Here is a 12,084-nt window from a genome sequence, read left to right as displayed (position 1 = left end):
AAAATAAGATGCATAAAAGATAAACATCACATGCAATCAATATAAGTGATATGATATGGCCATCATCATCTTGTGCCTTTGATCTCCATATTCAAAGCACCATCATGATCACCATCGTCACCGGTGCGACACCTTGATCTTCATCGTAGCATCATTGTCGTCTCACCGACTATTGCTTCTACAACTATCACTACCGCTTAGTGATAAAGTAAAGCAATTACATGGCGATTGCATTGCATACAATAAAGCGACAACCATATGGCTCCTGCTAGTTGCCGATAACTTTGTTACAAAACATGATCATCTCATACAATAAAATTTAGCATCATGTCTTGACCATATCACATCACAACATGCCCTGCAAAAACAAGTTAGACGTCCTCTACTTTGTTGTTGCAAGTTTTACGTGGCTGCTACGGGCTGAGCAAGAACCGTTCTTACTGAGGGAGTCCTGGATTAAGGGGTCCTCGGACAGCCGGACTATATACTTTGGCCGGACTGTTGGACTATGAAGATACAAGATTGAAGACTTCGTGCCGTGTCCGGATGGGACTCTCCTTTGCGTGGAAGGCAAGATTGGATATTCGGATATGTAGATTTCCTTCTCTGTAACCGACTCTGTGTAATCCTAGCCCCCTCTAGTGTCTATATAAACCGCAGGGTTTAGTCCGTAGGACAAGAACAATCATAATCATAGGCTAGCTTCTAGGGTTTAGCCTCTACGATCTCGTGGTAGATCAGCTCTTGTGATACTCATATCATCAAGATCAATCAAGTAGGAAGTAGGGTATTACCTCCATCGAGAGGGCCCGAACCTGGGTAAAACATTGTGTCCCCTACCTCCTGTTACCATTAGCATTAGATGCACAGTTCGGGACCCCCTACCCGAGATCCACCGGTTTTGACACCGACATTGGTTGAGAGTTCCACTGTGTCGTCGTGATAAGGCTTGATGGATCCTTCAATCATCTTCAACGATGCAGTCCAGGGGGAGATTTTCCTTCCTGGACAAATCTTTGTATTCGGCGGCTTCGTACTGCGGGCCAACTCGCTTGGTCATCTGGAGCAGATCGATAGCTATGCCCCTGGCCATCAGGTCAGGTTTGGAAGCTTAAACTATACTGCCGACATCCATGGAGAACAGATTCGAGCCATGCAGGGTGCGCCGAACGGTCATGACGGGCATGACTTTAATCTGTTGTCGGACAGTATTCGGAAGATCGCACCTGCGGCGGCACCGGGAATCAATCCAGAGCAGATCATGCCTTCCGAGGGCGGGTGGATGGACCCTGTCACGGAGGCCGCACACTCATTGGCGTTGGAGCCGAACACTGATCCTACCTCCCGTGAGGGCGGTGTCATCAGACCCTCGGACTCGTCTCCGGCTACAGGGTCCGAACCACGTGCGTCTGTGCCTATCAAATCAGATTGGGCACCCGTCATGGAGTTCACTGTCGCGGATATTTTTCAGCACTCTCCCTTAGGAGATGTGCTAAACTCATTAAGGTCTCTTTCCTTGTCGGGGGATTCTTGGCCAAACTATGTCCGGCTCGAGTGCGGAGCAGACGACGAAGAAATTCCTCCCCCACCCACCACCCACTTTATAGCCACTGTCGATGACTTAACCGACGTGCTTGACTTCGACTCCAAAGACATCGATGGTATGGACGACGATGCAGGAGAAGAACAGGAACCACCGCCTATAGGGTGCTGGACAGCCACCTCATCATATGATATTTATATGGTGGACACCCCTAAAGAAAACAATGGTGATGAGGCAACGGAAGATAACCCCTTGGGGAAGCAATCTAGACACCGACGTCATCGGTGCCGCTCCCAGCCCCGCCATAGCAAAAATAGTGATACCGGCACAAGAGATAACAATCCGAATAGTGCCGAAGACGAAGACAATCCTGCCCAGCCAGGCTTCGAGCAGGCCGAGCAAGAGGATGGGCAAGCTAGCCCTAAAGAACAGGCAACTGATGGAGAATCAGAGGACGATAATTACATGCCTCTCTCCAAAGACGAAGTGAGCCTTTGCGACGAAGAATTCATCGTGTCTGAGGATCTCATCGAGCAGGAGCACTTCAAATGCCGGCTCATAGCCACTGCAAAAAGCCTGAAGAAAAAGTAGCAACAGCTTCAAGCTAATCAAGATCTGCTAACTGATAGATGGACCGAGGTCCTGGCTGCCGAGGAATACAGACTCGAGCGCCCTAGCAAAAGCTACCCAAAGCGCATGCTGCTACCTCAACTCGAGGAGGATGCTTTAAAGCCCACGCTACCAGCGCATGATGCGGCTGACCGGTCACCCCGTGGCCGCGACAAAATGGTGTACCAGCCCGAAGTCCAAACCGCACCCCGTGGCCAATCAAACAATAACACTAAGGCCCGGGGCTACATGAAGGACCTGCGAGATGTATTGGAAAACAAAGCAGGACAGTCAAGATCGATCTATGGATCACGAGGGCGCGCCACAAGACATGACGATGACCGTCACGCCGGATACAATAAACCAAAGTCCGTCCGGGCCAAATACAATAGACCGGATTCATTTGAACCACGTCGGGATGTAGCCCGACATAGAGGCGTCACACACCCCCTATGCTTCACTGATGAAGTCATGGATCACGAATTCCCAGAAGGGTTTAAACCCGTAAACATTGAATCATATGATGGCACAACAGAACCCGCGGTATGGATCAAAGATTTTCTTCTCCACATCCACATGGCCCGCGGCGATGACTTACATGCCATAAAGTACCGACCACTTAAGCTCAAAGGACAGGCTCGGCATTGGTTGAATAGCCTACCAGCAAGCTCCATTGGCAGTTGGGAGGATATGGAAGACGCGTTCCTCGATAACTTCCAGGGCACTTACGTGCGACCACCGGATGCTGATGACTTAAGTCACATAACCCAGCAGCCCGGAGAGTCAGCCAGGAAATTCTGGACTCGGTTCCTAACTAAAAAGAACCAAATTGTCGACTGTCCGGATGCCGAAGCCTTAGCGGCCTTTAAGCACAACATCCGCGACGAATAGCTCGCCCGACATCTCGGCCAAGAGAAGCCAAAGTCCATGGCAGCCCTCATGACACTCATGACCCGCTTCTGCGCGGGCGAGGACAGCTGGCTGGCTCGTAGCAACATCACACCCAAAAACTCAGGCGATTTAGACGCTAGGGATAGCAACGGCAAGCCGCGACGGAATAGACACAAGCATCGCAATAATGGCGACAACGCCGAAGACACAGCAGTCAATGCCGGATTCAGAGGCTTTAAATTCGGACAGCGGAAAAAGGCATTCAAAAGAAACAGTCCGGGCTCGTCCAGTTTGGACCGCATACTCGATCGCTCATGTAAAATTCATGGCACCCCTGATAAACCGGCCAACCACACCAACAGGGAATGCTCGGTGTTTAAACAGGCCGGCAAGTTGAATGCCGAAAACAAGGAAAAGGGGCTGCATAGCGACAACGACGAGGAGCCCCGACCATCGAACACGGGAGGACAGAAGAAATTCCCTCCCTAGGTGAAAACAATGAACATGATATACGCAACTCATATCCCCAAGCGGGAGCGGAAACGTGCACTAAGGGGCGTCTATGCGATGGAGCCAGTCGCCCCAAAATTCAACCCATGGTCCTCTTGTTCGATCACTTTCGATCGTAGGGACCATCCTACCAGTATCCGTCATGGCGGTTCGGCCACATTGGTCCTTGACCCCATCATCAACGGATTCCATCTCACACGAGTCATCATGGACGGTGGCAGCAGCCTTAACCTGCTCTATCAGGATACAGTGCGCAAAATGGGCATCGACCCCTCAAGGATCAAGCCCAAAAAAACCACCTTCAAGGGTGTCATGCCCAATGTGGAGGCCTGTTGTACAGGCTCAATCACATTGGAAGTGGTCTTCGGATCTCCGGACAATTTTCGAAGCGAGGAGTTAATCTTCAACATCGTCCCCTTCCGCAGTGGCTATCATGCATTGCTCAGACGAACCGCATTCGCCAAATTCAATGTGGTACCGCATTATGCATACCTCAAGCTCAAAATGCCGGGACCTCGCGGGATTATTACAGTTAATGGAAACACATAGCGCTCGCTTCGTACGGAGGAGCACACCGCGGCCCTCGCGGCAGATGTACAAAACAGCCTTCTTAGGCAAATAGCCAATTCGGCGATAAAGAACCCGGATACCGTCAAGCGAGTCCGGAGTACTCCACAACAGGATCGTCCGGCGCACCCAGAGCTCGACTAGCAATTCGGCCTCTGCCCTAGTCCCAGTCAAGCGGCGACATTCGTGCCGTGCGTACACAACTACGCACTTAAAATACCCTAGGCATAGGCGGAGGCACGGCCATGACACGGTCCATAATGCGGTTCAACCACCCCAGGACCCACGCATCCTTGCACCCCTTTTTCTTTCAGGTCCCTATCTTCAAGAGGCTCTTCCGAAAGACCGGCTATTGGACACATAGCGGAACGGACACACCAGGAGGACAAGAAGCTTTGGCGTACGAGGGAATCCTCAGGTGGTCTCTGATAACGATGGTCATACCTGTTTTACATACCCACATACCGCCCGCTCCTGGTCATGATGTGTCAAACAGTCCTATTCTGCTTATCACACTACTTGTATATGTACGCTTTGACGTATCATTTGAATAACAAGGGGAAATAGTATACAACGTCAGCTTGCTATTACGTTTATTTACCCTTTTTTTCTTTACTTCTTATTTATTATACCCGTGCATTCTGGCACGACCAGTTTGCTAGGGGCTTCAGTACCCCATAACCTGGCAAGACAAGTCCGAACACTTTCGACAGTGCGGCACCCTGGACTTATAGCACTATATGCATCAGCTCTGAATCATGTCTTGGGTCAATAGTTGGGTTTGCCCGGCTCCTATGTTTTGGTACCTTACGTTCCGCTATATCGGCTAAGGTAGCGCAGGGAGAACTACTGCGATTGTGTCCCGGTTCTTTCAGACGAGCACCTCAGTAGAGAAAGCCGAAAACTGACTGTAATGATAAGGCGAGAGCTGGTCGCTGTTCGAGAGGTCTCAAATCCTTAAATATTTTTTACGCTTCAGGCGAGGAATCGGCCTCGTCCAATTTAGGCGTGTATAGCGCCCCGAGTCCGGCTTTTCGGATACTAGGGGCTTCGCCAAAATTTAAAATTGTAGACTTCTATGGCTAAGTGAGGGCGATAAAGCCATATAGTCCGATTGCCTCGTTCGTGGCGCTAAACACCTCCTTAAAAGGACCAAAAACTTGGATAAAGAGTGTTTATATTCATCCCGAACACCCCAGTACTAGTTACATGGGGGCAGAAGCCGATGACTGGCCAACTCTCAAGATTTATTAAATGGCCGCACAGAAGGTAATATTTTAAATTAACAAGCGCTACATAGCGCACATGAACTGGTTTTCATAATACAGGATGACATGAGTACATTCATTCAAATATCACATCCTTCGTACATTCATCCGCCACAAGGCGGGCACCCTTAAGGACATTGTCATAGTACTGTTCAGGGTGGCGATGCTCCTTGCCCTTCGGCGGCCCCTCTGTCACCAGCTTCTCGGCGTCCATCTTCCCCCAGTGCACCTTCGCACGGGCCAAGGCCCTGCGTGCACCCTCAATGCAGACGGACCGCTTAACGACTTCAAGCCGCGGACAGGCATTCACCATCCATTTGACAAAGCCGAAGTAGCTACTGGGCAAGGGCTTGCCAGGCCACAGCCGGACTATGAAGTCCTTCATGGCCAGTTCGGCCGCCTCGTGAAGTTCGACCAATTGCTTTAGCTGGTCGCTCAAGGGCATCGGATGTTCGACCCCAATATACCGGGACCAAAACAGCTTCTCCATCGAGCTCCCCTCCTCAGCCCGATAGGACTCTGCGGCATTAGAGATGCTGCGCGGCAGATCTGCGAATGCTCCTGGAGAGCTCTGAATTTGGGTAAGTAAAAGGAAAGTCTCCTTCACATGCTTGCTTTGCATAATGAAAGCCTTACCCGCAGCTATCTTCTTGGCCGCCTCAATTTCCTGGAGGGCCTTCTGGGCTTCGGCCTTGGTGTCTAGTATGCTCTGACGGGCCTTCGCAAGCTCTTGCGTCTTGGAGTCACGCTCCAAGGACTTGAATTTTTTGACGAAGTCCTGAAGCTCTTGCTGGACCTCATCAACTCGCGCCTCTTGTTTTCCGCGCTCGGTGCGCTCCTTGGCCGCTTTGTTTTTGGCCTCGGACAGCGCCTTCTTAAGGGCCGCCACTTCGGTCGTGGCCCCTAGTAAAATTTATCATGCTTCTACTAGCATCCACGATTTTTTCCTTTATATAACATTCAGACGGGGTATTTCTTGCCTTTGTTCTCCTCGAGCTGCCTCTTCACGAGGCCGAGCTCTTCTTCAGCCTGCCCCAGGCTCTGCCTCAGTCTGAAGACCTCTGCAGTGGCGACGGCGGTGGCCAGCAGCGACGCCTGCTTATTCACATAGACATAATATGATTAGACTCCTGGGAATAATATTTGATCCTCTGTTCGGCTTTTCTTCCCGAACACCAAACAGAGCATCAGGGGCTACTATCTATACTGTGATACTTTCTCATACTTTAAACTACTTACCTCAAAGCCTGTCAGGAGGCTGGCGCAGGCTTTGGTCAATCCGCTTTTGGCGGACTGAACCTTCGCAATCACCGTACTCATAAGAGTACGGTGTCCTTCATCAAGGGAAGCGCTTCCACCAAGTTATCCGATGCCTCTAGATGGACAGAGGTCATCGGCACAGACGGCTCACCCCCCTTGGCGGGTGGCTGCCTGCCTGAATCCGGAACCACTGGAGGTTCCGGCGCAGTATTAATCTGGGGGTCGAGCTTGCCGTGACCCCCCTCATCAGAATCCATGGGGATCTTCCCCCCCATGAGCCCGACATCGGGGGTCTCGCCTTGAGGAGTCTCCAGGACTACCTCCTCCTGGCCCGGTATCCTCCAAGAAACACCTCGGTGTCATCCGCGGGCCGGGGAGTGGAAGCTGTCGGGAGCGAATAGTTGTTCATCTCCGACGAGCTCAAGGACCCATCCGAAGAGGATAAGTCGATGTGGGCTTTGTACGGACTGCACAAACATATCTTGACATAATAAGAAGCCATAAAGCTAAAACATGCATGAAGTATTACAGCATCCGAATACTTACGACTTCACCAGGGGCTTGGCCCTGGGTAGCCACTCTTCCTCGCTGTAGGCAGCAGTTGTGGAGTGGTTCGGAGGGAGGGTCCTTCCCTTCTTGGACCCTTCGGCCTCCCCAGAAGTGGCGGCCTTCCTTTTCTTCTCCCCCTCGGTTTGGGGGAGAGGGTTTTCCTCTTCCTCCTCCTCATTGTAGTTGGAGGAGTGCGCCTCGGTATCTTCGGACGATGAGTCCAACACCACCTTGCGCTGGAGACTTTTTCTGGTCCCCGTGGCCTTCTTCTCCGGCACCTCATAGGGTGCCGGAACCAACATCTCTGTCAGGAGTTCGTCTGCTGGGTCCTCAGGCAACGGAGCCGGACAGTTGATCCGCTCCGCCGTCGCCACATACTCCCGTTAAATCAGTACGGTGGCTTAAGTTCCTCCCACGAATATACTGATGAAAGGCACATCTTGCGAAATGTAGAGTGCTTACCGAGTTGGCGTGGCGCTTGGCGCTCAGTCCGTGGTCCTCGATGGTGGGAGGAGGAACTTCGCTGGCCTTGAACAACACCTTCCAGACGTCTTTGTGCATCATGTCGAAGAGCTCTTGCAGTGTCTAGTGTTGGGCCGCGTCAAACTCCCACAGGTTGAATGCCCGTCTTTAACACGGGAGGATCCGACGAAAAAGCATGACCTGGACCATGTTGACAAGCTTGATCTTCTTGCTTATCATATTCTTGACGTAGTTCTGGAGTCCAGTTAGCTCCGCGAGTGCACCCCAGGCTAAACCCTTCTTCTTCCAGGAGGTTAGCCGCATGGGGATGCCGGATCGAAATTTGGGGGCCGCCGCCCAGTTGGCGTCGCGCGGCTCGGTGATGTAGAACCACCCTGATTGCCACCCCTTCACGGTCTCCACATAGGAGCCTTTGAGCCAGGTGACGCTGGGCATCTTGCCCACCATGGCGCCTCCGCACTCCGCCTGCTGACTGACCACAATCTTCGGCTTCACGTTGAAGATCTTCAGCCACAGGCCGAAGTGGGGCTTGATGCGGAGGAAGGCCTCGCACACGACGATAAACGCCGAGATGTTGAGGATGAAATTAGGGGCCATATCATGAAAATCCAGCCCGTAATAGAACATGAGACCGCGGACAAATGGGTGGAGGGGGAATCCCAGTCCGCTAATGAAGTGGGCGAGGAACACGACCCTCTCGTGGGGTCCCGGAGTCGGAATGATCTGCCCTGCGTCCAGGAGCCGGTGCGTGATGTCTGCGGCCAAGTATCCGGCCGCCCGGAGCTTCGTAATGTCCTCCTCCGTGATGGAGGAGGCCATCCACTTGCCTCCCGCTCCGGACATGTTTGACTGTGTGGAGAAGGTGAGAACTGGGGCGCTGGATCTCGAGCGTGCGAGAATGGATGAGCGAAGAAGGAAGGAGGCGTGGGTGAAAGAGGAGAATCCTTATCTCTTTATAAAGGCGGTAGAAACTGTGCGCCTCCCCACTTGCCCGTTAAAATCGCTTATTTCCCAAGCGCCATGATTGATGGCGCAGTTGGGTTACCCATACCCGTATTGATGAGATTCCGTGATAAGGGGACACGATCTCTGCTTCGACAAAACATGTCAAGGAAACCGCCTCGCATTACGTGCAGTAGCGGGTTGAGAAAAGCGGTTCGAACAATGACCGGACCGTGGCGTGATGTCATAAAAAGCTGTCAGCAGATTAGTTGTGGAATATTGTACTCTCTACGGTGGTATGTGGAATTTGTTTTGCAGAGCCGGACACGATTCTCGTGTTCAAAATCTTCTATGGAGTATTCGGAGAAGGAACCAGCCTTGCAATGCCGAAGACAATTTGCACGTCGCACTCATCATCATTGAAGCCTGGTTCAGGGGATACTGAGGGAGTCCTGGATTAAGGGGTCCTCGGACAGCCGGACTATATACTTTCGCCGGGCTGTTGGACTATGAAGATACAAGATTAAAGATTTCATCCCGTGTCCGGATGGGACTCTCCTTTGCGTGAAAGGCAAGCTTGGATATTTGGATATGTATATTTCCTTCTCTGTAACCGACTCTGTGTAACCCTAGCCCCCTCTAGTGTCTATATGAATCGGAGGGTTTAGTCTGTAGGACAAGAACAATCATAATCATAGGCTAGCTTCTAGGGTTTAGCCTCTACGATCTCGTGGTAGATCAACTCTTGTAATACTCATATCATCAAGATCAATCAAGCAGGAAGTAGGGTATTACCTCCATCGAGAGGGCCCGAACCTGGGTAAAACATCGTGTCCCCTGCCTACTGTTACCATTAGCCTTAGACGCATAGTTCGGGACCCCCTACCCGAGATCCGCCGGTTTTGACACCGACACTTACCTACGCATCAAAACCACAACGATATTTCGTCAAGTTAGTGTTGTTTTAACCTTCTCAAGGACCGGGCGTAGCCACACTCGGTTCAACTAAAGTTGGACAAACTGACACCCGCCAGCCACCTATGTGCAAAGCACGTCGGTAGAACCAGTCTCGCGTAAGCGTACGCGTAATGTCGGTCCAGGCCGCTTCATCCAACAATACTGCTGAACCAAAGTATGACATGCTGGTAAGCAGTATGACTTGTATCGCCCATAACTCACTTGTGTTCTACTCATGCATATAACATCTACACATAAACCTGGCTCGGATGCTACTGTTGGGGAACGCGGTAATTTCAAAAAAATTCCTACGCACACGCAAGATCATGGTGATGCATAGCAACGAGAGGGGAGAGTGTCGTCCACGTACCATCGTAGACCGTAAGCGGAAGCGTTATGACAACGCGGTTGATGTAGTCGTACGTCTTCACGATCGACCGATCCTAGTACCGAACGTACGGCACCTCCCCGATCTGCACACGTTCAGCTCGGTGACGTCCCACGAACTCACAATCTAGTAGAGCTTCGAGGGAGAGTTCCGTCAGCACGACGGCGTGATGACGGTGTTGATGAAGCTACTGATGCAGGGCTTCGCCTAAGCACCGCAACAATATGACCGAGGTGGATTATGGTGGAGGGGGGCACCGCACATGGCTAAAGATCAATGATCAACTTGTGTGTCTTGGGGTACCCCCCGCCCCCTTATATAAAGGAGCTAGGGGGGAGGTGGTCAGCCAGGAGGAGGGCGCGCCAAGGGGGGAGTCCTACTCCCATTGGGAGTAGGACTCCTCCTTTCCTAGTAGGAGTAGGAGAAGGGGGAAGGAGGAGAGAGGGGGAAGGAAAGGGGGGCACTGCCCCCCTCCTTGTCCAATTCGTACTAGAGGGCGAGGGGCGCGCGGCCCTGCCTTGGCCGCCCCTCCTCTTCTCCATTAAGGCCCATATGGCTCATTATACTCCCCGGGGGGTTCCGGTAAACCCCCGGTACTCCGGTATATGCCCGAACTTGCCCGAAACACTTCCGAAGTCCAAACATAGTCATCCAATATATCGATCTTTATGTCTCGACCATTTCGAGACTCCTCATCATGTTCGTGATCATATTCGGGACTCTGAACTATCTTCGGTACATCAAAACACATAAACTCATAATACCGATTGTCGCCGGACGTTAAGCGTGCGGACCCTACAGGTTCGAGAACTATGTAGACATGACAGAGACACGTCTCCGGTCAATAACCAATAGCGGAACCTGGATGCTCATATTGTCTCTACATATTCTACGAAGATCTTTATCGGTCAAACCGCATAACAACATACGTTGTTCCCTTTGTCATCGGTATGTTACTTGCCCGAGATTCGATCGTCGGTATCTCAATACCTAGCTCAATCTCATTACCAGCAAGTCTCTTTACTCGTTCTGTAATGCATCATCCCACAACTAAATCATTAGCTATATTGCTTGCAAGGCTTATAGTGATGTGCATTACCGAGAGGGCCCAGAGATACCTCTCCGACAATCGGAGTGACAAATCCTAATCTCGATCTATGCCAACTCAACAAGTACCATCGGAAACACCTGTAGAGCACCTTTATAATCACCCAGTTACGTTGTGATGTTTGGTAGCACACAAAGTGTTCCTCCGGTAATCGAGAGTTGCATAATCTCATAGTCATAGGAACATGTATAAGTCATGAAGAAAGCAATAGCAGCAAATTAAAATGATCAAGTGCTAAGCTAATAGAATGGGTCAAGTCAATCACATCATTCTCCTAATGATGATCCCATTTATCAAATGACAACTCATGTCTATGATTAGGAAACCTTAACTATCTTTGATCAACGAACTAGTCAAGTAGAGGCATACTAGTGACACTTTATTGTTTATGTATTCACACATTATTATGTTTCCGGTTAATACAATTCTAGCATGAATAATAAAAATTTATCATGAAATAAGGAAATAAATAATAACTTTATTATTGCCTCTAGGGCATATTTCCTTCACTAAGTCATATATATAGTGCCTTGGTCCTCCTCCCAAATGTGAGCGGGAAGGGATTCCACAACGGCGGGATTTGAAAGGGGACAAGTAGTACAGTCTATCCTGACAAAAGTAGTCTTGGCCTGCGAAAAGCCTCTGGACGTGACGCCGCGGTGGGCTCGGTGATGACCTCCGTCTTGCCGTCCTGGCAGTCTTGGTCTCGTTGCACCAGAATGGAAACCTTTGGTTGATTCCTCGGGACTCCATGCATGTGGCTTGCCTCCCTTGCACAGAAGAGGAAACCTGTGCTCTACACCCGCCTGGCGCCCGCCTGGCCTTGGTCGTCATGGCTCACGTCAGCTGAGCCTCATGAGGTAGCTGCATAGATCTCTCCGCCCCTCAGGAGCCCTCCTGAGGAGGCCAACTCCTTCGGGGGTGTTGGCGTCGTCCTTCTCGCGAGGCTTGGCCCCTCGCGAGGGTCTTGTGGTGTTGATGTCGAAGCTGGGCCGTACCAGGCCGTCGA

Source organism: Triticum dicoccoides, chromosome 2B (genome assembly GCF_002162155.2).
Source record: "Triticum dicoccoides isolate Atlit2015 ecotype Zavitan chromosome 2B, WEW_v2.0, whole genome shotgun sequence".
Classification (NCBI taxonomy): Eukaryota; Viridiplantae; Streptophyta; class Magnoliopsida; order Poales; family Poaceae; genus Triticum; species Triticum dicoccoides.
The sequence above is the reverse complement of the archived record's forward strand: the minus strand, read 5'-3'. Positions refer to the sequence as shown.